General features: G+C 39.0%; 1 pseudogene; it reads left to right on the top strand.

The window, feature by feature from the left end:
* The first annotated feature begins 16,609 nt into the window (after nt 1–16,609).
* Nucleotides 16,610–17,164, top strand: LOC131998889 (large ribosomal subunit protein eL13-like; annotated as a pseudogene).
* The last annotated feature ends 10,432 nt before the right edge of the window (nt 17,165–27,596 follow it).

Genomic DNA, 27,596 nt, shown 5'->3' with positions numbered 1-27,596 from the left:
TTTGCAGCACTCAGAGTAGCACTGAGGAGTCAGTGGACAATAAATAATATATTTTTTTCTGAATGAATCACTCCCAGGGCTGCTGTGTACATCTCTGCAGGTTATACATGACTTCACTCTAGGGGCCACAATTCAGATAGATTATGATGTGAACAGGAACCCTGCAGTTGTGAAATACATATCCTGATAACACATGGCAGACTCAGTCATTCGGGCTACAAGTTTCATACTCCCTCACGCTAAACGTTAGTGTTTGGTGCTGCTCACGCCCTCTTCCTTCAGTTTCCAAATCCTGGTAAGTCAGGATAAGTTTGTTTTGCTGTCGTAACAAACAGTTCCAAAATCTCACTTATTTGACACAACAAGTGATTAATAGGACATGTCCAATACAGGTGGGCAGAGGAATTCTGTTCAATATTATCTTTCAGAGACCAAGACTGACAGAGGTTCTATCTTGACCCATGGTCATGATCATTGAGACTAAAATCAGAATGTGACTGATTCTGTACATGATTTAAAAATCATGTACTGGCTCTTTGAGCTTCTGTTTAGATGCGCCATGTAAAACTTTCAATCACATATCAGTGGCCAAAGAAAATCATGTAGCCATACCTAATTTTGAAGGGGGCAAAGAAAATGCAGTTCTTCCAGATGCTCTAAAGAAGGAGAAATACTCATAAATTGGAGCATCTCCTATTTCTACTCCATTTGTCTGGTTTAACTCCTTCTTACCTCATCCCTAGACTACAACTATCACCTACATAGCTTCCCTGCTTTCTTTTTCTTTCTTCCATCTTGCCCTCAGCTCTTCTCTTCATCATTGATAGATTGATCTTTAAAAAATAAAAAAGGGGCACCTGGGTGGCTCAGTGGGTTAAAGCCTCTGCCTTCAGCTCAGGTCATGATCTCTGTTTGTCAAATAAATAAAATCTTAAAAAAAATAATAAAAATAAAAAATAAGTTTCTTACTTCTTTTAAGAAGAGATTTTTTTTTTTAAGATTTTATTTATTTATTTGACAGAGAGAAATCACAAGTAGATGGAGAGGCAGGCAGAGAGAGAGAGGGAGGGAAGCAGGCTCCCCGCCGAGCAGAGAGCCCGACGCGGGACTCGATCCCAGGACCCTGAGATCATGACCCGAGCCGAAGGCAGCGGCTCAACCCACTGAGCCACCCAGGCGCCCCTTAAGAAGAGATTTTTAATTAAAAACCTTTAGTGATTCCCCCACTGATTACCAAACTAAGTCACAATTTATTTATCTAATCCCTCCTCTTTCATACTTTCCACAATTTTTGACTTCTTAATGGGAATCAGACACCACATGGGACACTGAGAAGCAAAAAAGATAGTTTCTGGACTTGACAGAGCTTATAGCTAGACACAAAGAAAAAATGAGGGTATTTCAGAGTGATGTTATAGTGGTATAGCTCAGTGGTAAGATCAAGAACAGGATAACATTTTTTTTTTTTTTTTTGACTTTTTATATTTTAATGAACTCCTATTTAGAAGGAAGAAACATACATACACACCTCTCATGTACCAGAAGACCAAATACTGACAACAATATTTTTTTTTTATCGTATGGGTTGATAAATATACAACTTCATTTATGTCCATAATAGATATTTTAAACCACTCATAGCACCCTTTCCTACAAATATTAGAAGTAGCCTTAGAATCATTCTTCATGTGGAAGTCCAGGAAATTGTCGTCAATTACAGCTGGTCTTCATGGTAAAATCTGTTCAATGCTCTGAAAACACATACACATGCTAAGATCTAAAGTCACACAACAAATTAGTGGTAGAACTGGGACGAAGGTCTGGGACTCTTATTTTCTGAGTTTACTTTCTTCTACAAGGTATTATGATGGCTAATTAGTACATTAATGATAGTTGTAACAGCTTGAAATGCCTTTATTCGCAAAGAAAAACATTTAGGAGGTCTTTTAGAAACTATTTTTATAGCACAAGTCTTTTAAAATGCCATCCAGAGAGCTATGGATCAATTTTTAACATTTTTTTTTTAAAGATTTTATTTATTTATTTTTTGACAGGTATAAGAAGTAGGCAGAGAGGCAGGCAGAGAGAGAGGAGGAAGCAGGCTCCCCGCTGAGCAGAGAGCCTGATGTGGGACTCGATCCCAGGACCCTGAGATCATCACCTAAGCCGAAGGCAGAGGCTTTAACCCACTGAGCTACCCAGGCACCCCAAGAACAGGATAACTCCGATTGGAGTCGATAAAGGCATCTCCAAGGAAGAGATGTTTAAGATGGTTCTTGGATTTTGAATATATGTTATATAGTCAAATATAGTTGGGGATGGGTGAATTGGGGAGGGATGAAGGCAGAAGGAAGAACATGGATAAAGATGGAGGCATGAAAATTTGGTGTGTTAGAAATATAAATAGTTCTGTAGGCTAGAAGACAAGGAGCTCAGGTGGTGGGATTGGAGTAGTTCTGAGGGGTAGGAAGTACATATGGAAAGAGAGATTGAAGTCATGTGAGAAATGGGGGAGCCTTACAGTTGGTTTTAAGGAGTATGGCCTTTGTTCTTTGGGAATGGTAGAATAATTGAATAGTTTTAAGCAGGAAATGATGTGATCTACTTTGTACTTAAGGTTCAGTCTAGTGGTAGCATGAATGCAGAAGTGGAAAGCAGGAGATACCTATTTTGGAGTGACTTTTACTATGATTAATTTTATGTATCAACTTGCCTGGGCCATGGGGTGGCCAGATATTTGGTAAAACTTGTTCTGGGTGTTACTGTGAGGGTATTTTGGGTGAGAGTAACATTTAAATTAGTAATAGTTTAAATTAGTAGCCTTTGAGTAAAGCAGATGAACCTCATCCAGTGAATTGAAGGCCTAAATAGAATAAAAAGACTGTTCTCCCCTGAGCAAGGGAGAATTCTCTAGCAGACTGCCTTTAAACTTCATCTCTAGCATCAGTTTTTTCTGGTTCTAAAGCAGACTGCCTTGGGACTCAACTGGAACACTGGCTCTCCTGGGTCTTTAGCCTACCAGTCCACCCTGCAGATTTTTGACTTGCTAGCCTCCGTAAGAGTGTGAACCAATACTTTATAATAAATCTCTCCCTCTCACTTTCTTTCCCTCTCCCTCCTCTCTCTCTGCCTCCTGTCTTGCTGCCTCTATCTCTCTCTGTCTCTCTTTGTCTTTCTGCTCTCTCTATCTCTCTCTCTATTGGTTCTGTTTCTCTGGAGAACCCTGACTATACAAATTTTGGTACTGAGAGTGGTTCTGGAAGAACAGAATCTTAAGGATGAATTTTGTGAGTTGGTTCTAAGGCTTCTAGAATTAAGATTTTAATCTGATTTAAAGACATTAATGACTCTATTTTAAGTAGTAAAAAGAACACTAATAGTCCATGTGTGACCTGGCAATAGTACTATGCAAAAACTATCACCAACGTGATAATCAAAGGCTAGAAGTAAGAATCTGGGTGTCCATGTATATAATACTTGGACATATTTATCAAAGTAAATCCTTAAAAAGAATTTTATTTATTTATTTATTTATTTATTTATTTATTTATTTATTTATTTATTTTAGAAAGGGAGTGGGAAGGAAGAGGGAGAGAGAGAGAATTCCATGCAGACTCCACACTGAACCTGGATCCCTACTCGGGACTGCATCTCACAACCCTGAGATCATGACCTGAGCAGAAACCAAGAGTCGATGCCTAATCAACTGAGCCACCCAGTTGCCCCTAAAGGTAAAAGTCTTAAATACTTAGCATTTACCAGGTCAAGAAATAGTCTATGAAGTGTTAACTGCCTTGCTCGATGCACCAAAACTTAAAGTGAATGAGGTGTGTCATGAACTCACATTTGCTGGTGCAGTTTCTGGTATTTTTACCCATTACTCCAAAACTGAAGGGCTGAGTTCAGTCCAAGGACTTTACTTTTGAATTACAGTTTGTAGTTCTCTGGAAATAGCTCAGTACTTTTTGGGATGCTTATAATGGAGCTGCTGACTAATGGTTTATTAACAATGGAGGTAGACATAATCTGATGGGATTAATCAGGTGTGGGCCAAGTTGCCCCAAAAATAATTTCCATATACTCCATATAAATAGGGAACCTAATTATGTAAATCACTCTAGAGATCCCCAACTGACCTTCTTGACAAGAACTAACCAACAGTAATGAGTGGAAAGAGAAAATATTGAAAATTGGATCATTTCCTCAGATAATACCAGAGTTGACAACAATGCTTCTGGAGTTTGAGTGCTATCGTTGCTGACTGGAGACGATAGTGCTGATTCAAGCTCCCTGAATGGGATGTATAGATTCACTAGGAAGTAAACTAAAAAGAGAGATGTTTTCTGTTTCTGTATGACCTTTATATTTATTAAAACTTGAAATGTTTCTCAAAGTGATGGTAAACAAACTTCTTCCAACTGGCAAGAAAAAAAAAATCACCCTGTATTTTCTAATCAAGGAGGATTAAAAGGCTATGAAACTATATCCAATGCACAAATGTTGTAATTACGATAAATATTTGTCCTTTCTGTTTTCACTACAAACTCAAAAATCCTAGAGTCTGTGTTTGGCACATGCAGGAGATTACAGCCATCTGCTGACAGACAAAGCTGTCAATTATAAAACAATCTGGCTTTCCATTTCATTCCATTTACAGGTTAAATGTGGCCCAGCTGAGGTAGGATCTTAACTATTATTACTACTAAAATTGAGAAGTTCTTGATCCCTTCTGCCCTGTGATCCCTTCTGCTCTGAATTCCCAGAAATTTGCAAATCTCTGAACTTGGAGTTTCAAACTCAAGGTCAGCATATCTTGTACAGGCCATTTAATAAGGTAAACCACACTAAGGGAAGGCTATGAGCTTTTTCTCTAACTCGAGGGCAAAATGATGGTTTCATTCAATTAAAATGTACTTTAGACTAAGGAGAGAAATTATGGCAAACAGACATAGCAAAGGGAGATAGGACTATTGCCTGTCAGCTGGACTGATGAACATTTAAAAGGGAAGCTTTGAGGGTAATAAATAATAAAACAATGAAATATGGGGGGTATGGGGCTGGCTCATTCAGAAGAATATTCGATTCTTGATCTCTAGGTCATAAGTTCAAATCCCACATTGGGTACAGAGATTACTATAAATAAATAAATAAATAAGTAATAAACTTTTAAAAAACACACAGAATGAGGGGTATCTGCATGGCTCAGTCGGTTAAGCGTCCGACTCTTGGTTTTGACCCAGTTCATGATCTCATGGGTCCTGAGATCCAGTCCTGTGTTGGGCTCTGTGCTCAGCAGGGAGTCTGCTTGAGATTCTTTCCCTTTGCCCCCTCTCCCTGACTTGTGCTCTCTATCTCACTCTAAAATAAATAAATAAATTTTAAAACAAAACAACAAAACCCGACACATACAATGAAACATGGAAAGTAGAATGGCCAATTTAATGCCTTCAGATTCAGCAACATTGAGGAGGGACAGTTCAAAACCATGGTATAGACATTTTAATGAAATCAGCAGTGGCCCTAAAATTAAGGCCATTAAAGACCTAATGGAAATGAGTTAGCCTTTGTTTTGGCCAGATTCCATACTAGACAATTCACTCTGCTTTCTTGAAATTTTCCTGCAGTTTTACTGGAAACAGTTATCTTGTATTTTGTCTTAGTTAAATTGCCTTTTAACGGACTGTTCGGTAACTCTTCTATTCCTCAGCAGCCGTGGAGGAAGAATTGGCTTTTAAACAGACACCTAAGGGTAGAGAATACACATTTTCCCACCTAGATCTGGGCATGGGTCAAGCCTGAGGACAATTCCAAGGGGCTATTGAAAGCCTAATTAAGGCTCCATATTTACATAATGTTAATAATAGTGTTTTTTTTTTTGATAAAAGGTTTTTTTTTTTTTTTAAGATTTTTATTTATTCTTCAGAGAGAGAGGGAGAGAGAGCGAGCACAGGCAGACAGAATGGCAGGCAGAGGCTGAGGGAGAAGCAGGCTCCCTGCTGAGCAAGGAGCCCGATGTGGGACTCGATCCCAGGACGCTGGGATCATGACCTGAGCTGCTTAACCAACTGAGCCACCCAGGCGTCCCAATAATAGTGTTTTTTGAAAGAGTTCTTTCTCACCGCCATTAGAGACCAGGGGGAAGTGAAAATGAATTTGAATTTTCTCAAGTGCATGATTCCTCCCCTCCTTTCAATTTAACAACCGCAGTTTGCATTTCATAACAATGACCTAATCTTAGGTAAATAATTTCACCTACTGACTCCTGAACTCAAGGCAAAAGAAAAACAAAAAAAGAGAGAGACTATTATTTTACAACTGAAGAGCCCACTAAAATACAATTCATAAATCTAATGTTTCTCAGTTAAACATAAAAATGTGTACCTAAAAGGATTCCGTTTAAAGCAAATTGGGTAACAATTAGGGCATCTGGCTCTAGCCTGCAGAAGCAAATTTTGCCTCCTGGTTTAAGGGAGAAGGTTAAGTTGGATTTCAAAGTTACCTTCCACTTTCCAGCTGGCTCTGTTCTCCCATCTGGTGACATCCTCAATGTCAGCATTTTATTTTCTCTTCTCAATGCCTCTTGTACTCAGCCATCAACATTGTGTGTCCTGGGTCTCATTCTGTCAAATGGATTAAATGTTAATCCAATAGTAAAGAATAGTGGACTAACTTTATTGTCTAGTACAGCTGTTGGAGCTTTCAATGTCAATACATTGTTGGACCAGAATCAACTGGAAGGCTTATTGTAATTAACTTAACATCTATACACAGACTCCTCTACTTGAAGACTTTCAACTCCAGACTCTTAGAGACATAAAAAAATTTCCCTATAACATGATCAACTTTTCTTTCCTTGACAAATGGTAGTATAGGAGGGATCCTACAGATAGGTGTTGAAGGGGGATCAGGATATGCGACCTCAAAATATGTCATTTTGACATAAGGATTACTTTGAGTTGAAGGCAATTGGTCCTCCCCACTATCTGCTTAAAAGTGAACATAAATTTCCCTTTGTAAAGTTGACTCCATTTTACCAGGAAGAGAAGAGTGACTGTTACCTGAGATAGAGAACAAACACCAAGATGAGTTTGTACAAACAAGCATTACTAAAATAACTCTTATCTCCCATCAGCTGCCTGGTGTATTTCTAGTCCCTTCCCCATAATTTATTGTCCTTTGAAGCCCTAACTTTGCTTCCTTTGTTAAAATGGTGTATAAGCCCCTGAGTCTAACCACTTTTCTGACTCTCACTTTTCTTTCTTTTTCTTTTCTTTCTCTCTCTCTCTCTCTCTCTTTTTTTTTTTTTTTTTGGTTTTACTTATTTATTTAAAGAGAGGGAGAGTGTGTGTGTGAGAGTGGCAGGGAGGGGCAGAGGGAGAGAGAGAGAGAGAATCTCCAGTTGATTCTCCACTGAGTGGAAAGCCCAGTGCAGGGCTCCGTTTCACAACCCTGAGATCATGACTGGAGCCAAAATCAAGAGTCAGATGCTTAAATGATTGAGCCACTGAGATGCCCCTTGTCTGTCACTTTTCTATGGACTCCTGTGTATGTAACTATTAACAAAAATCCTGTACCTTTTTCTCCTCTTGATCTACCTGTTGTTAAATTCACAGATCCCCAAGACTGAATATAAGAGATAGAAGAAGAGATTTTTCCTCTCCAACAGTGGACAGAAGTTAAGTTTCATCACTGTGTGCCTACATTGATACAGAAGAAGGACAGGAGTATATCTGAGACTATAAATCTTACATGTATTAAAGTTCCTGCTGATGGGAATTTTCCTGGGGACTGTGGATGCTGGTTCATACTCAAGATAATTTGCATCCACACATCCTCAAGGTCAATGGTAAGAAGGAAAATGAAGATACCCAGTGGAGTTTATGAAGTTTATTAGTGACATATGGGGTACCTACTGTTTAACCCACAATATTTATTTTCCTCTTTTTATTCATAACTTGAATTTCTCATTCATAATGATTTTTTTAATTAATAACCCTTACTTCCTTATCAGATCTGATTTCATTCAGGATAGCAGTGATGAACAGTTTAGTCCAATTAAAAGAACTTATAACCTTACACCTCCCCAAAACTAGGAGATTCTGTGTCCCAGGTGTGGTTAGTGAGGGCAGGTCTCCAAGTGGGCATATTGAGAACAACATTGTTTTCCTGTCAAAAGTGACAAACTAAGCCTGTATGACTCTTTTGCTGTTTATTCTTTTCTTTTCCACTTGCTAGAATACAGATGCAATGTCTGAAGTACAGAAGCCATCTTACAGTCAAAGTTAAAAGACACAGGCTAAAAATGGCAGACCAGGAAGTAGAAGGGGCCGAGCTTTTGATGACTTCCCAAAACAACTGCCCCAATTTTAGACTGCTCACCTCTGGAGTTCTGGTCATGTGAGAAAAATCTGTTTAAGCCACATTTGAGGTTTTTGTTGTATGAAGACATCCCAAGCCTAAGTGATACAAATTGCTCCAACAAATTTTAATTTTATTGATAAAAAGTGGTCTATTTGGGGGAAAATGCTTGAAAGACTTTATTTTAAAAACTTTGGGGAGTAGCTCAGACTTCTATACAGGAGAGTGTATTGGTTGAGCAAGTTAAATTTCTCTCTGCAGCTATAAATTTACAAAAAGAGATAATTAAAAGGAGTTACACACACACACATTTTGGTTATTTACTTTCTTTGCCAATGAACTAGCATTAGTAAATTAGTTCTCTTCATGTGAGTTAAAATACACTGAATATTATTCCTACAACAATGCCTCCTTCCCTCACTTGGGCACTGAAGCTCTCAACTAGTAATAGAAGGTTGGATCTCTAGTACTCCTGAAATCAGACACAGTCCTGGACACACCCTGGGAGTTTGTCCTCTGTGAGAATCTCCTTTGCTGTATTTGTCTAGGGACCTCTTTAAAAAGTGCTGGAATAACACATGTATCTATGATTAGTTTTTTAAATTAGCACACTGATTTTAATGATCCTTTCTGAAAATGCTGTCTTAACCCAACAGAATCCTGTAAGAGAATGAGAAGGTGAGTATTTGGAAAATCGAGGCCTTTCAGCATTCCTCAAAATTGGTTCCACTACCATGGGTAAGCCTCTTTTAGAACATGAATGCTAGATGGAGGAAAGCTGGCAGAAAACTAAAGGGAGAGAAGAAAGAGGTGGCCTCCATCACAGTAATTTGCCTAGGGCTCTCAGTAGGTCTGTTTGCACAACAGTAATTCCTTGGGTTTCCTTCCACCAGATAAAAACTCCATCATTAGGTTTGTGATTTGCAAAATTCCCTTGCTGCCTCACTCTCACTGGACGGGACCAAATGAATCAATCAACATCGCTTTCCCAAGGCTCTGTTTGGAATCAAAAGGGCCAAAGTTTTTCTTGTTTATAATTAGTGAAACATCCTGCTAAAACAAGATCCCCATGAAGGCTTGCCAGCATCACACATCCTCATCCCAACATCCAACTCATAAAGAATACACACTCTTTGTGTTGTGTAGAGCGGTGCTTAGCAGCTGTTTAATGGCATAGCAACTGTACACGGGACTGAAAAGCAAAGGCAAATACCAGATTTGATTGAACCCGCAGGGAAAATTTCAGGTGGTCTAATGAAATTACCAGAGTTAGGATATTGAGGTTAAGTAACACCTATGCTCTCTTATCTAAAAGTGTGCAGGATCTCTACCAGCCATAAATGACTTGGATCTTAGTTTTATAACCCGGTAGTGGAAAGGGAGGCAATTCTCCAGCAGCACAGCAGTCTCTTGTTGGAAACCCTGTTTCTCATCCGGCACCACCTGTGTGTCTCCTTGGCTGCCCCCCAGTGCAAGGCACCGATGCAGCCAAGCCCACTGAGCCTGTGAGAGTGGCCAGAAACACAGCAGAAGGTGTTGGCTTCCTGGCCTCTCGTTGAGGCCATCTGGACTCTAACACACCTGTTTGGGAGGGTTTCCATCGCTTGGTTTACAAATGTAAGTGCAGCTCAGAATGTTCTGGTCTGGGGCTGATCACTGGCCTTTACTTTTTGGGATGTTAATTACGCAACAAGATCATTTCTGTGCCCATTTTTGTCCTCCGTTACAAACTTTAGATGGCAAAAATGTGTTTCTCGGTATTTTTTTTTTTTTTTTAGTGGAATGAACAGATGTAAAAGTGTTTTCAATTCCTTAATAAAGGTGACATTAGGCCAGATTTGATATTACACTAAGTCCCACATAACATTTAAAAATGAGTTTTTCCAACCATAAAATTACTAATTGATCTGTCTTGTAAAAAGATAAAGGAAATGAATGCCTATTTGAGTTTCATTTCTGTCAGGCTCCCGATTCCTTATTTTATGTAGCGCAAAATGAATTTTAATGAAGCAGCCTCCAAATTTCAAAATATGCCATTACCCTTCTGAAGTAATTGGCATATTTGACTGCCTTTTCCTGTCTTAGAGTCTGTCTGACTTTCTCATCTTAAAGTCAATGTTCCATTCAACATGTTCTTCTGCATGCCATGTGAAAGAAGTAAATTAAAACAAGAGGAGGGACTGTACCAGAAAGAATTCATTCATTGAGCAACTCAGCAAATATTTATGGAATTCCTGCTGTAGGTCAGGCACTGCTCCAGGTGCTGCAGAGAGAGTGGGATGTAAGAGAAAATCCCAGCTTTCACGGAGTTTCCATGTCCGTGGAATGAGACAGTATAGACACACAAATAGATGATATTCAGGAGATTTGCACTATGAAGAATAATGAATATTAATATGTGGAAAGGGACAAGATGAAAAGTCTGCATATGCTGGTTTTTTGTTTGTTTTGTATTTTTTTTTTTTTTTTTTTTTTGAAGGGAACCCAGATGAGCCTCTTCAGGAAAAATGGCATTTGAGCAGAGACCCAAATGAAGTAAAAGGGTGAGCTATTTTGGTGTTGAGAATCAGTAGATAGAGTAGGCTTTCTTTTTTTTTTTTTCTTTAAAAGATTTTATTTATTTATTTGACAGACAGAGATCACAAGTAGCCAGAGAGGCAGGCAGAGAGAGAGGGGGAAGCAGGCTCCCCGCTGAGCAGAGAGCCCAATGCAGGGCTCCATCCCAGGACCCTGAGATCATGACCTGAGCAGAAGGCAGAGGCTTTAACCCACTGAGCCACCCAGGTGCCCAGAGTAGGCTTTCTTCTTCCTCTCACATTTTTGCCTACTTATGTACATATAAAACACTTGGGGTTGCTTTACCAAAGCAACCCTTTATCAAAGCAACCCTTTCTCCTCAGAAGGGATGAGGAGAAAGGCAACTTTGGCTAACTTCCTGTGCTACAAAATGTATATTTCTGTTTTGTGAACCTGTATGACAACTCCCTGGCCCAATAATCGGATCCCTTTTTACAGCTAGGGAAGCCAAGGCTCAGGGACAGCTTGACGTATGAATGCTCCAGTTCTTTCTTGTTGCATTACAAACTCCTAAATTTTGTGGGCTAAAATAACAACAGTTCTTTATTTTGCTCATGAAGATGCAATTTAAGCAAGACTCAAAAGGAAAGGCTTGTGTCTGCCCCATTTTGTGGCATCATTTGGGAAGCACAGTTTAGGGTTAGGGATCCATATCCCAGATGGCTCATTCCCACTGATGGCAAGTTGGTGCTATTTACCCAATGATAGATAGCTGAGTCTGAAGGCCTGTGGGCCTCCTTTGCACACTAGGCTCCCTCAGAGCATGGTGACTGGGTTTCTAGGACAATGCCCTGAAAGAGACCACAAGATAGAAAAACATGGCATTATAATGTAGTCTTGGGAGTCCATATGCCCAGATCTGCCTCTCACTAGTGTTGGGTTTTCAACAAACTGACATCACCCTGACCCCCAGGAAGGCATTCTATTTTCCCAAATAACACCTTTCTCTGCATCCGTTTGTTTAGTAAACAAGCACTCCTGAGTGCCTCTAGCACAATAGTTAGAACTCTGCTCTGGAGTCCAGTTGTTTGAGTTTGTATCCTGGCTTTTCCCACTTTACTTGTTGATGAAACTAGGGAGATTTACCCAATCTCTCTTTGCCTCGGTTTTATTAAATGTAAAACATCAGGATTTAAGGAAGGTCCAGAGAACTTCTCATGCACCTAATAAGATCACTAATTTCTAGCCCCGTAATGCTACCAGCTCAGTTCCATTGTCTTAAAAAAAAAAAAAAATCAATCCCAAGAAGGTAAAATTAGAATTAATGACCTACTGGGGCACCTGGGTGACTCAGTTGCTAAGTGTCTGACTCTTGATTTCAGATCAGGTCTTGATCTCAGGGTTGTTGAGTTCAAACCTCATATTGGGCTCCATCCACACTGGGCATGGAAACTACTTAAAATAATAATAATAATAATAATAATGACCTGCGTTCTCCAGAAGGACTGACATACATTTTATCTCCACAAGAAGCCCAAGACATATATGATATCCTTTATAAGAACTTTTATGCCCCTATGTTTCTGTATAACCCTGAGTCTAATTCAAGCTCTCATCTCTTACCATGTCTACCACCTCTGCCCCAGCAATGCACCAAACTCTTCTACTTCTCCCTTTGGAATTCATGGTCATCATCTGAAAAAAAAAAAAAAAAAAAAAAAAAAAAACAAGACAAAACAAACAAACAAACAAACAAAAAAACTTAAATAAAACCTATTTTCTAAGAAATCTCCTCACCTTCTTTCTCTAAAAGAAATAGTTTCCTAAAGCTCTTTCCTGTGATAGCTGTTTTGTTTTGTTTTTACCACTACTACCCTATGTAGTAAAGGGCTTTGTGGTAGGATAATTGTTTTTCTTGTTCTTTCTTACTGTGTCTAAATCATTTCTCCTCTCACCATCCCCAAATCCAATGTTCACTGAAGCAAATGTCATAAGATTATACTGCCTACATCCCTTCATAACACAATCATCCATCAGTACCCTGCTTTTTCCTTACCCTTCACATGAGACTTTAGCCCTTGCCTCATTCGGTAGGTTTTCCCCTAGTATTATACCTATCACTATATTACTGGGTTTTACCACATATACAGATAATCCATCCACTATCCTGGCTTCAAACAATAAATTCTCCTTCCCTTTCCAACAATCTTCTTTCTCCCCCTCTCTACCATCCACTCTTACAGCCATATTTTGGATCCTAAATCTTGTCAGCTTACTTCCTTTAGTACAAGTTCCAATAATTCTTCAGTTCACCAAGAATTTTAATCCACTTTTCTCAAAATTCCAATCTTCCTACTTTTTCCTTCCTTACCTTGCTAGGTGGCATTCTATAGCCCATTACTAAGGACCACTCTTTTGCATATTTTTTCAACAACTTGAACTTTGTCACCTATGGATGAGTTTTTATTGGTGTCACAACAAATCACTACGAATGTAGTGGTTTGAAACAATACACATTCGTTTATCTTATAATTCTGTAGGTCCAAGTTTGGTGGGCTGTTACTTGGAGGCTCTGAGGAATCATCCACTTCTAAGCTCATCAAGTTGTTGGCCATACCCAGTTCTATGCAGTTGTAGGACTGAGGTCCCACTTCTTTGTTGGCTGTTGGCTGGGAGCCACACCTAGCCCCTAGAGGACATTTTCTGGTCCTTGCATGTGGACCACTACAATTCAGAGCCAACAGGTTCTACTAAATCCTTCTCATACTTTGAATTTCTCTGATCTCTTATTCTGCCTCTTTGCTTTTAATAGTTCTTGTGATTACCTTCAGCCCACCTAGACAACCTCCTTATCTTAAACTCAGCTGATTAATAACCATATATCTTTAAAGTCCCTTCAGAGTAGGACTTATATTAGTGTCTGATGGAATAACCAGAGGATGGGATCTCGGAGGGACATTTAAAAATTTTTGCCTATCACCATCCATGTAATTTTTACATGATAAACTCTAACTCTGCTTAAAACTGGCCCTTGACCCCTTTGCAGCTGCACCACAGCTGAAGAAAAACATTCAGTGTTCTAATAGGGACATTCTGAATTTGTGATGACAAATCTCAAGTAGGACTCAGCACAGCCAAACAATCATTCTGTATTTCCCTAGGAGGCATCAGCATATAGAAGATATTTAAAACACTGCAACTAATGAGCTCAACTATAAAGAGAATGTTGATAGAGAACAGTAGAGAACTGATGACTGAGTCCTGAGGAAGTCCAATGCTTAGAGGTCAGGAAGAAGGAGAATCAAGCAAAAGAAACTGATAAAGAACAGCCAAAGAGAAGTACAAGAAAGCCCAGGAGAGTATAGTGATCTAGAAGATAAATAAAGAAGGTGTCTTAAGAACTAGGGGATTCATCAACTGTGTCAGGTGCTGCCTAGAATTGGGAATTGTTCATTGGGTTTGGCATAGTGGAGGTCCATGGTGAACTTGAGAAGTGGAATAGCAGTATATGGTATGAACAAAACCTGACTGGGATGAGTTGAAGAGAAAATAGCTATTGGAGAAGTAGAGGTAGCAAGAATAAGCAATTCTTTAAGGAGTTTTTCTATAAAGATGAGCACAGAAGTGGGGTAATGCTATAGGGTCTCATGGGATTTAAGAGCAGAGAAAGATTGGTGGGGAAGCACATGGGGGCATTTGTATTGACTTCTAGTTGGTATGAAAATCCAAAAGAATCCACTTAGAAAATTTCAATTTCAGATTTTCACTGTTAATATTTTCAAATTATTGAACATTGAATGCAGGGACACTTCCTTAGGTTTTTATGCATTACTGGACAAGTTCTTGCACAGTGTAGGGTAAGAAGGCTATAACGTATAAAAATGTATCTGAGAGCCATATATCTTTGACACAACAAAGTCCAGGGAGGACTTTTTTAAAATGGGAGATATATTTGCATTTTTGTATGGTGACATTAAGCAACATAGGAAAGAGAGGAAAAAATGCAGAGAAGAAAGTATAATTGCAATTGGAAAGTCATAGAACAGGCAGGAGGGGATGAGATTGAGTGCATTCTGGGAGGCTAATAGTAAATTAAAGCAAAGACTTAAATAGAAGCAGGGAAGCTGAATATATGCATGAAAATGCAACAGATAGCTAGATTTCATAATGGAGAAATATTGTAGTTTTCTTCCAATTGCTTTGAATCTTCCTCCCAGTGAAATGAGAGTTGAAGCTATCATCTGGAGGTAGAATATGAATAGAGTTTTGAGGATCAGAAAAACATGTGAAAGGCCATCTGGGGCAGTAGAAGCAACCCATACCAGTCAGGCTTTGCCCCTATCATTTACTAATATTCCACTTCTCAAGTTCACCATGGTGGAGTTCACCTCCACTATGCCAAACCCAATGAACAATTCCCAATTCTAGGCAACATCTGACACAGTTGATGAATCCCCTGTTCTTAAGACACCTTCTTTATTTATCTTCTAGATCACTATACTCTCCTGGGCTTTCTTGTACTTCTCTTTGGCTGTTCTTTATCAGTTTCTTTTGCTTGATTCTCCTTCTTCCTGACCTCTAAGCATTGGACTTCCTCAGGACTCAGTCATCAGCTCTCTATTGTTCTCTATCAACATTCTCTTCATAGTTGAGCTCATTAGTTGCAATGTTTTAAACATCTTCAATATGCTGATGGCTCCCAATTTTAGATTTCTAGTTCTGACATATCCCTTGAGCATTAAACTCATTTACCAATTGCTTACTCAACATCTCCTCTTGGTTGTCTAATAAGGTTCTCAAAATTAGCATGTCTAATATAAAACTCATGCTCCTCTCCATTTCTGCTCTCCCTTCCCCACCACAATTCACTTATCTCTCTATCTGTTTCATCTTTGTCAATGTTACAATTCACCTACCTGCTCAGATCAAAGCTGTATTATTCAGGGTTCTCCACAAAGCATAACCAAGAAGATATGTAAACATATAGAAAGAGAGAGATATCTTAAATAATTATTAGCTCAGCAACTATGAGGGCTGGAAAGTCTAAAATGTGCAGGAAAGCCAACAGGCTAGAGACTAAGGGAGGGGTTGATGTTACAACTTAAGTCCAAATGCAGTCAGGAGGCAGAATTTCTTCTACCTTGGGGGACCATAGTTTTTCTCTTAAGGCCTTCATCTGATTGGAGCATACCTACTCACACTATGAAGGGTAATCTGCTTTATTCAGAGTCTACTGATTTAAATGTTAATCACATTAATCATGTTAATGTTAATCTAAATTCAATTAAAATTTAAATGTTAATTTAAAAAGTATCTTCCCTACAACATCTAGCCAAGCTGACATAAAATTAACCATCATGGTCTACCCCTTGTCGACCAGACATCCATATGCATCTTCTTAAACCATATTTAATCTCCAAATAAAGGCCACAATAAGGTCATAGTTCTAACATATTACAGATATCCTGTGTATAACCAAAACACACTCATATTTTCCCTAGAAAAGAATACAAAGTCCTTAGGTGATAGTTTTCTTCTTGCCGTCTTATAATTAAATATGATGATATAAAGTGAATACATCTTATAGAGAAAAGGGAAAAATCAAAGATATTATTATATACATATGTGTACTTACATATATCACCTTTGGTGTCAATGTAGAGCTTGTATCCAATAAACCTCAAAAAGTCATTATTTTCAGTTCTTCCTCAGAGGAGGCCCATAGATGGCAGCCATGGCACTCCGCTAAAATGGCATGATCCTGCAGCCCCACTTCCACAAGGACTGGCAGGGGCACATGTCCACGTGGTTCAACCAGCTGGTGCCAGGAGATCTACAGACATAAGGCCTAGCAAGTCAAGGCATGCTGCATTGCTCCATGCCTTGCATGCAGAACCCCCTAGCCCATTGTAAAGTGTTCCAAAGTAAGGTAGCATGCCCAAGTACAAGCTGGATGGGGCTTCAGCTTGGGAGAGTTAAGGGTGGCTGGCATCCACATGAAGGTGGCATGGGTCATTGGGATTGCATTGGGCTTTCAGTGGATCCAAAAACGTGGAACAAGTCTATGGAATCCTTGTAGTCCAACTTGCAAGCAGCTCAAGTGGTATCATCCTTGGTTCCCAAGAAGGGAGACAACTCTGCTAAAGAACTCAAATTGGCTACTCAGCTAACAGGACTGGTCATACCCATAGGGAATGTCTATAAGAAGGAAAAAGCCAGAGTCATTACAGAGGAAGAGAAGAACTTCAAGGTCTTCACTAGTCTTAACATGGCCAGTGCCAATGCCTAGCTCTTTTCATATCTGGGTAAAAAGGGCCAAGGAGGGACACCTGGGTGGCTCAGCTGGTTGGGCAGCTGCCTTTGGCTCAGGTCATGGTCCCAGCGTCCTGGGAAGGAGTCCCATATTGGGCTCCTTGCTTGGCAGGGAGCCTGCTTCTCCCTCTGCCTCTGCCTGACACACTGCTTGTGCTCGTTCTCACTCCTCTTTCTCTCTGACAAATAAATTAAAAAAAAAAAAAAAAAAAAAAAGGCCAAGGAAACTACAGACCAGGACATTGAAAAGAAAAAATTAAGTGTCATTGACAATTTGTAAAAAAAAATGTCATTATTTTCTTTTTCTCAATGCACAGTCATCTTGGTCGAAGGCCATAAATCACTTTGGAATAGATTGGGAGAAAGAATAGCAGGATACATTTTCAGCAGTGTACTGGGTCCTTCTCCAAGGGAAACTGGCTTTGCCTTCACTCAAGTTCAAGGGGTCCCAAGCCTATAAACTGGTTCAAATATAGGAATTAACTATGGGCCTGTGACTCTTTGCTTTTATGATTCAAATTTGACTTTTGTTCTTTTGACCTAGAACCCTCTGCTTATACAAATAAAGAATTTAGACTTGCCATGTATTTTACTCCTAGAAATATCAGGATCAGCTAGACAACAGATTTCTGCAAGTCATAATATTCTAATTGCTGCTTTGATTCTGCTGTTCATTAGAGTAACCATGCCCACCTTGCCTTTGGTGATTAAATAGCACCACTTGGTTTGATACCTTGGAATTCAATTACTTTCATTACATTTAGGTATTCCAAGTCTGTGACAGTTGTTTCCACCATAATTTCTGACTTCGGGAGGAAAACAATCACAGAGCTCTTCAAGAGTATTGGGCCTTCCCTCACAAACTTATTGCTCATAGTCATATTGAAAGGTATGTCCTCTGCACCCTCCTAGGATGGATGAGGAGATCTTAAGTGATAAATCCATTCTGACATTCCAATCTCCCTAAGCTTTTGAATCTCTTCCTCTATAGTTTATCAAGACAGTGCTGGCATTTCAGTCCATTTAGTGTAGGCCGTATCTTCTAATGTCAATGAATCTGTTGGTTTGTGTTTCGAGTAACCAATCAACTAATCAGGTAGAGTTCTTTCTAATCTCCTAAACTGCAACATTAAATCCACATCTCTGCTTAGTGGGCCCAAATCGATAAATTCTGCTTGATCCAATTTTATGGTCCTTCTACCATTATGCCACACCTGTAAATACTGACTCCCACCCATATTTCCTGGATTTCTATTTATATAGATTGGCAAGATCATGTAGTTCTTGTGGAGTGCACTACACTCTTTATGGGTGACATTTTGTCTGTTACCATAGGGGGTCTACAGGAACTTGAGTCCAGTGATAGATCTAGAAGCAAAGACAGTGGTGGTCCTGAAGAGAATCATCAGTGTCTTGAAAGGCAACTACTTCATGGGAGGTCATTACAGTTTCTTTAGGCAGAGCAAGGTTAATCTCCTCAGATGAGGATGGAGTGGCTGCTTCTACTGGCAAAGAAGACTCATGGGAGTTAAAGTGTTCAATGTCCCCAGCTTTATCAGGATCTTCCCATATGTCCCTATTCTAATTTTCAGGATCTCATTCCTTCCCAATTTATGCCTTCACTTTAATAGCAGACACCCTGTGAGGTTGAAAATTCAATTTGCATTGTAATTCAACCACTTGCAGGATGAGACTCTGAGTTTGGTTTTCAGCACTCTCGGCTCTTTGGCTGTACAGGTGATAAGGGTTTCTTTCAGCACAGAATAGAAACCTTTAGGTCATTTATGCAGCACATGAGCTGGGAATTTGATTCCTAAACTCTTCCTTCTTTTTCCTTACTTGGTCCAGTGCAATTAGGAGTAGCCAGCCAATCCCGTACTCATTATTTTGCTAAAAATATTCTAAAATATTAAATACATAGCCACTCTGAAACTTGCCTCATAAGTATTTGACTAGGAGTATCTGATTATGAAACTTTGTGAATCTCTATTTTCACATCACACCACAGACAATCCATGTTCTCTTCACCAATGGAAGTAGTCAATGGTACTTTTGAATTTAATAAGATTAGAGAACCAATTTCAAACACTGGGCACCATAGTCTAGCCAAGTTGACACTTAAGCATTATAAAAACCTATGATTAAAAGTAGAATTAAGCATTATAAAAGCCAACAAATCATCCTTGGTGTCTTTCATTCTTACTACATTAGATCCATCAGCTCCACTTTTGAGTATATCCTGCCTCTTATCACTTACCATATTCAAGATTATTGCCACCCTCATCAAGGTTATCATCATTGCTCATCTACACTCTCAAAATACTCTCTTTTTGGTTTCTTTGCTTTCACTCTGCCTTCTACCTCACTGGCCCCCTACCCTCTGAGTCCATTATTTATGCAGCAACCAGAATGGTTTACTTGAGACACAAATTTAATTGTTTCACTCACCAGCCCCAAAACTCCCATGGCCCCAACAAACTCAAAATAAAACTCAGACATCCTATTGTTAACAACTCTACATAGTCTCACCCTGACTCTCTTTCTTTGATTTTATTTCCATATTCACCAGCATTTTTATGAATTCCCCAATGTCTAATTGAAGGTATTTTTGTTTCTTTTGCCTGGAAACCTCCTCTCCCTGATGCTCTATGGCTCCATTCAGATCATTGCTCAGAAGTCATCTCTTCAAAGTCTTCTCAGGATCACTCTATTTAAATTAACTGCATTATACACTATTCCCTTACTCTGATTAACATTTCTTCATTACTCCTATCACCATATGGTATATCATACATGTATTTGTTTAATGTCTGCCTTCCTAAGTAGAATAAAACCTCCAAGAGGACAGGGGCTGTCCTGCCTTGTGTCTTGCCAAATCCTGAGACCCCAGAACTACATCTAATGTACAGTAATGCAAATCATTTATCAAATATATGAATGGCATTTATAGAGTACCCTAAGTTAGTACTCATAAGGTTGTTTAGAGGGTTAAATTTGATAATACACAAATGCCAAAGATTGACAATTATCTTCTAATTTCAATTCTTCCTTCTTTCCTAAGAGAATCCCCAATTTTTATTTACTCACATGGTTTCCCAGAATAAAGACTTCATTTCCACCCCATCCACACAGTCACACTGAACTAGTACCCACAACTGGTATCTGCAACCTCTGTCGTTCCTGCCACCTCTCTGCCTCTGGCCATGGATTCCCACAGATTGAATGAGCTTTGGGCCTTGGTGAAAATGTGTAAGCAGGATCTGAACATTCTGCACACCAAGCTATGTGCTTCCTGTGGGAGTGGGTGGCAAGTGTGGTGGGTGAAATACTACCTGCTGCTCTTAAAACTAAATCAGAAGACAATGTCAAGGAGGAAAAAACAGATAGAAAGAAGGTGGAGGAAAACATAAAGACAGAGGAACCCTCAAGTGAGGAAAGTGGTCTAGAAATTGACAATGAAAGTGTGATTGAACAAGATCCTGATGCCTCTCAAGGCATGGGAGGTGGGTGCCTGAGTGGCTCAGTTGGTTACGTGACCGTCTTCAGCTCAGGGCCTGATCCTGGAGTGCCAGGCTCCCCACTCAGCCAGGAATCAGCTTCTTCCTGTGACCCACCCCTCTCTTGTGCTCTCTCTCTCTCTCTGTCTCTCACATACTCTTTCTCTATCTCTCAAATAAAGTCTTTTTTTTTTTAAGATTTTTATTTATTTATTTGACAGACAGATCACAAGTAGGCAGAGAGGCAGGCAGAGAGAGAGAGGAGGAAGCAGGCTCACCACTGAGCAGAGAACCCGATGCAGGGCTCCATCCCAGGACCCTGTGATCATGACCTGAGCCGAAGGCAGAGGCTTTAACCCACTGAGCCACCCAGGTGCCCCTCAAATAAAGTCTTAAAAAAAAGAAGTGGGAGATGAAAATGTAGAGCTAACCAAGGAAATGATGGATCAAGGAAATAATAATAGTGGCTGACATTGATGCCCTAAGTGATGGTGAACTATGGAAAGCCATTGACTTGTTCACAGGTGTCCTCAAGCTGAATCTTCACTTGGCCATTCTGTATGCCAGAAAAGTCAGTGTCTTCATCAAATTACAGAGCCGAATGCTGCCATCTGAGACTATGACTGAGCTACTGAAATAAATCCCAATTCAGCTCTGCCTTCTGAGTAGTGAGGGAAAGCACACAGACTTCAGGGCCATTGGAAAGATGCAGCACGTGATCTTGCCCATGCTTGTAAACTGGATTATGAAGAAGATGCTCATGCATGCTGGAAGAAGTTCAACCAAGGGCCCTGAAAATTGCTGAACATGTGAGAAAGGATGAGCAAAAACATGAAGAGCAGAAGATCAAATTAAGAATAGAAAGGGTTAAGAAGGCTTGGGAAGGACATGAGACAGCCCAGAGGGAGGAAGAAGCTAGAGGACCATCAGGAGCACAGGATGGCTCCTTCCCAGTTTACTTTCTTGGAGGAATGCCTGGAATGGGGTAGGGTATGCCTGGAATGGCAGGGATGCCTGGGCTCAATGAAATTCATAGTGATCCAGAGGTTCTTATAGCCACACAGGATCCAGAAATTAATGGTGGCCTTCCAGCATGTGGCCCAGAAGCCAGCAAATATGTCAAAATGAGAGCAACCCAACTGGCAATTAGTAAATTGCCAGCCAAAGGACTTTCTGACAAATACAGCCCGTGCTGAAGGAAGAGCAACTTTGATCACCCAATGGACGTCACGATAATACAAACAAGTGTACCTCTGACCATTTCATGGAGAAAACTAGGGTGCTGTGAAGAAAATCTCTACTCCTCTGCCCCACAAGCAACTGAAACATTTTATAGTGGTTTGCCATTAGGGTATTCATTCAGATAATGTTTTCCTACTAGGAATTACAAACTAAACACTTTTTTAACCTTCAAATATTTAAGAACAATTTAAAAGGGTATGTTAATTCCTATAATTTCTATTTATTTATTTATTTATTTATTTATACATACTAATCTTTTCAGGTTTTTTTCCTTTGGATTAATTGGGCAAGGCAGACACTTCAGTATGGAAGATTTATTGCTTAGTTTGAGTGAAATGAAGGTTTATTAGTGGGAAGCAAATACAGCATTTAAATACATAAAGTCTGGGTTGAATTTATGGTTTCTGAGGCCTTTTGACTTATCTTTTTAAATGCTTTACTTTTTAAAACATGATTTATTTCAATACAACCATTGGGACTACCAGTATTGCATTAGGATCTGGATGGGTACTAGAAGTACTTAGCAGGGCAGCTGCAATCTAACCACTACTTTTATATAGCATGTACCCTTATGCAGATGCATTTAAATCTTTTTAATTTAAATTTAAATTAAATTCACTGTGGTGAAGGGGTGATTTTTATATATGCGGAAGTGAAGTTGGATTACTTAGCTGTGTTCTTGTCTGATATAGAAAATAAATGTTTCACATTATTTCCACACACACCAAAAAAGACTCCATTTCCCACCATGCCTTTCGGTCAATATTGATCATGTGATTAGTTCCTGCCAACATGGCATAAGCAAAGTTCCACAAACTTCTGAAAAGAGATCATAAAAGAAGTGAGTAGAGGAGTTTGCCCCCCCTTCTCTTCCTTGCTGACTGCAGTTTAGATATGATGGATCTCCAGAAGCTCTAACATCCCTTTTGAAGCATGAGATGACCTTCAGAATAGAGGTTGGCAGTGGAGGATCAGGAGATACAAAGTGCCTAGGTTTTTGCTACCACAAAGTGACATAATATGTTCAGAACATCTGAACCTCTGAATGTGAGCAAAAAGTAGATTACTTTCATTTTTTATTTATTACCATTTTGAGACTTTCTGTTTCTTACAACCGTACCTACTCTTCACATTTTTAACACATAAATTGACCAGGACAAACTTTGGGTCCCAATAAACCCTTAATAAATATTATCTTTTACTTGGTATTACCATCATTGCCTTTTTTTATTTTTTTCTGTTTCTATATCTCTTATTAGCATTGTTTGTTGTTAAATGCTATGTACTATACCAAATTTTAGGGATATTGGCAAGAATAAGATAGATCGTTGAGTTAAAGGACATTGTGGTTTGGGAGGGTAGAAATAAAATTACAATACAACATGTATTGTGCTTTAATGTTTTAATAAAAACGTGCTATGGGAACAAATAGAAAGAAGAGCATAGGAAGTCTTCCAGGGGGAATAGAGGCAGATTCATTGGAGAAGACATAAATCTTGAAACAAGATGTAAATATGTTAGTAACTATCATGAGGACAAAAGGTTGGGGAGGGAGAGAGAGAAGCAAGAGGAATGACTGCATAAGGACTTTCCAATTTGGTGAGCAGGAGTAATTTGGATCTTACAAAAAGAGAGAGAGAGAAAAGAAAAAGAAAAAAAAGGGGGGGGTTGTTTTCATTTTTGCCTTTAAGAAAGCCCCGTCTCTTATCTTACCCAATACTTCATTGCAAATGTGAGGACATCATATTAAAACAAAACAAAACAAAAACAAAAGACAAGCAAAAAACATCAGCACCAAAGAGTTTGAGTAAAAGATGAGTTAATATCTTAGAAAGCAGAGTGGATTTCCAGATGGAACTTATATAATCAGGACTATTAAATCATGATGACATATCTTAGGTTGAAATTATTGGGGGATAGAGGTGGGGGGAGGAGGTTAGGAGGTGGCAGGACAGAATATACAAATGTATAAAATTAGAAAGACCATCTGAGGGAAAGATACCTACTTAAGGTTCTTAAGGCAACAATTTTTAAAGTAGTTTCTAAAAATTACACTCTAAGTACTCCCTAGTCTATCCCTTATATTGACAAGCAATAAGGAGCTTAGGATAGTATTCATTTGACTTTCATTTTCAGGGCAATTTCTGTATACATTTCAAAATCATCATCCTACCTTCACTGTATGTTTTTGCAGTGCAAGTCAGAGGATAAGGGAAGGATAACTAAGATAGCAAAACAAGGATGGACAGTTTGGGACTTCCTCCTTAAGACATCTTCACTGTTGTAACCTCAAGGCTTCTGGTGATTGCTAATTTGGATCCTCAGGATTCTTGACATTGTCCATTTAACCTCCTGAAACTAAGCTGACCTTAAATTTACTCCTGAAATTTCCCATACCTCTAATACTAGATTTAGCATTTGCTCACAACTTCTCTAATAGTGACTCTTGATTTTTTTTTTTTGTCTTAATAATCTCTTCCATTGGCAAATTATTTTAAATGCAGTTTTTAACATGCCTTAGAGTCAAGTGCATTTCTGGGCAAATAACACACCTCTGAAAATACAATGGAAATCTATTGAAAACTATTAGTTGATCTATAAAAGTCTGATTTACAGATTTTAAATGTCAAGAATGACTGTAAAAAAAACCCAAAATAAAATAAGCAAAGCAAACAAACAAAAATACTCCACAAGGCAACACTTAAAGGGATTGATTTCTGGGACTGAAGAGGAAAGGGATAATAACATTTGCTTAATATTAATCTATTATAATGTATCCTTCATGTGAGCTTCTCTTTGCCACACTCTAAAGCAGCAACCCTTTTTACTGACCATATAATTCAAATCTTTCTTTGGAGAAATATGCAATAGTTGGTAATTGCATGCATTCTAAAGCATCTCATTTTATGCCCCCCAAATGCATGATTTACTTTGAATGATAAATATGGCTATGAAATGGAGTGTTTCCGGCATTCACAGATCAAATGTAACTAGGGAGAGATAACTCAGATGCATCCTGATGTTTTATATTTCCATGCACTAATATTTGCTTCACACCATATGTCACAGTTACACAAAAATGTGATAAAGTAGAACAGCCCAGTGGTTTTCTCTTCCAACATCTGGTCTTCTGAGGAAGTCTAACACTTTAGAGATTCATGTTTAAATCCCCAGATAGGTGGGATAATCAAATGCCTTGGTGACAGGAAGCAAAGGCAGTGCTGGAAAGTCTTCCCATTATCAAATTGGCATCAGTGAACACTGTGATAATCTCAACTGAGTTAAACAAACAGACCTAGAAGTCCAGTGGACCCTCCATGGAAAACCACACACAAAGTCCATTCCCAGAGCAGTAAAGAGAACCAGATGTCAGCCTTTTAAATGGTGGCTATCCGTCAAGCCTTCTGACTCTTCATTTTGTTCAACGCAGTCCAGCCCTGGAGGGACCACAGCTACCTAAGGAACAATAGCAAAATCATCTTCCTAAAGCTGGCTTGGCCAGTCTACACAGAAAAAGACCAAGACCACATCAGCTAAATTGATGGAATTTGCAACACATGCTTGTGTCCTTGTGTCTCCAATCCTTAAAAAACAAAAAACAAAAAACAAACAACAACAACAACAAAAAGATGGGGAAAATATGCTTTCATATTTCTTACTCCCCTGCAGGAATAAATTAGCTATATTTGTTCTCTTCATTCCCTTACATGTTCCTTGTTCTTTATGCGGACACAATATCATACCAGCCCTTCCATTTCAAAGAAGCCCCTGAGTTCCCAAGTGGCCACCTTAGAAGCAAAACTTTACCTACCCTTCCTATCTTTATTTTGCATCACCACCTCATTTAATATATTATTGGCTGCTCTCTCCTTCTCAGAAGAGTTTTTCCTGCATGAAATGTCCACCTCTCTGCTTTTCTAATCACTCTCTGTAAATCTTTCATTATTATTATTATTATTATTATGTCTTTACTTTGTCTAGACACTCAAATTTTGATGTTTAGCAAACCTTGGTCTTAGGTCTTCTTTCTGTCTACATCTCTTCCTGGGTGATCTAACCCTCATCAACACTCCAGGCCTTTATCATCCATATGCTGTTTGTGTTGATATATTCTCTTCTATTTAGGTCTTTTGTCCACTCTTCTGTACCCTGTGCTGTACTGCATAAAGCTTATCTCTTAGGAACTCTGTCATCAGTTTTTCGTTTGGTGGTTTGCTTTTGTCAAGGAAGACACCAGCAGGAAATTAGATACCAGGTAAGATACTATTATCTTTCTGGCTTCTTCCCTGCCAGGCTCTGGGTTAGCAGTGGCTGCATTTCTTTACCAGAAACCATCGCTGTTAGGCAGGTTTCTTCTATAAGTATAGGTCTTGGAGCTTCCAGTAACTTCCCCTTTCCCTTTCCCCCTCAAACTGAGAGGTGGTAACTGCTTTCAGTTTTCAACCTGATCCCAAGTTGAAAATTGAAGTCTTTATTCCGGGGGACTTCCCCACTCTTGCCATGTTCCTGAACCCAGTCATCAGCTTTGTAAATAGTTTATTCATTAAAGTCTTTTCTTGTGCCTTCTTTCCAATATGACATCTATTTGTTGCCAAAACTCTGACCCACAGTCTGAAATTACCCTCATCTGTATATCAAGTTCATCTATCTTGCTGGAGGTCGAGATTCAAAAACTGACTACTGTGCTCACTTGGATTTTCTAGAATATTTAAATACTAACATGGACATCAATGAACATATGAGCTTCTCTTCCTCTATCTCTGTATTCCACTTTACAGGAAATGACATTTGCTATTTTCAAGCCAGAAACATGGAAGTCACCTTTATCCCCTTCTTTCTTCCAATTCTAATTATCCAGTGAAATACTAAATTTTACCGAGTCTGCTCTAAACATTTCTTGAACACATCCATTTCCTACATTCTCATTGCTTTTATGCTAAACTAGACTATCTCCAACTTTTGTCCGGTCTCCCCTATGATACATTTTCCATAGCAAAGCCAGAATGATCATTCTAAAAGGAGATGTCATTATATCAAAACTCTATTTAAAAATCCTTAAGATGGATTTCCATTACCTTTGGATAAAATCTAGGCTTCTTTCTATGGTTATGTGCTTATCCACTACCTGATCCATTCTCTGTTGTAACATTTATTTAATTTGTTATTTAAATGTCACCTGCCTCCATTAGAGTGAAGGTCCACAGGTTAGATGTTTGTCTTGAATTGTATTCCCCTAAAATTTATATGTTGAAGTTCTAATTCCCAGTATCTCAGAATGTGACCTTATTTGGAAAGAGTCATTGCATATGTAATTAGCTAAGATGAGTTCATACTGGAGTAGGGTGGGTCTCTAATCCAATATGACTGCTGTCCTTCTGAAAAGAGGAATGTGGACACAAACACAGACACATGTATAGGGAAGGTGACTGAAAAAAGTGGGGAGAAGATGTTCATCTCCAAGCCAAGAAAACAATCCCAGAACAGATCTTTCCCTCATAGCCCTTAGAAGGATTTAGTGTGCCAACACCTCCATTTTAAACTTCTAGCCTCCAAAACTATGAGACTATTAATTTCTGTTGTTTAAGCCACTTAGTTCTAGTATTTTTTTTTTTTTTTAATAAACATATATTTTTATCCCCAGGGGCTTTACAGCAGCTTTACAGGGAATAT

This window comes from Mustela nigripes, chromosome 13 (assembly GCF_022355385.1).
Source record: "Mustela nigripes isolate SB6536 chromosome 13, MUSNIG.SB6536, whole genome shotgun sequence".
Lineage (NCBI taxonomy): Eukaryota > Metazoa > Chordata > Mammalia > Carnivora > Mustelidae > Mustela > Mustela nigripes.
The sequence above is the reverse complement of the archived record's forward strand: the minus strand, read 5'-3'. Positions and strand labels throughout refer to the sequence as shown.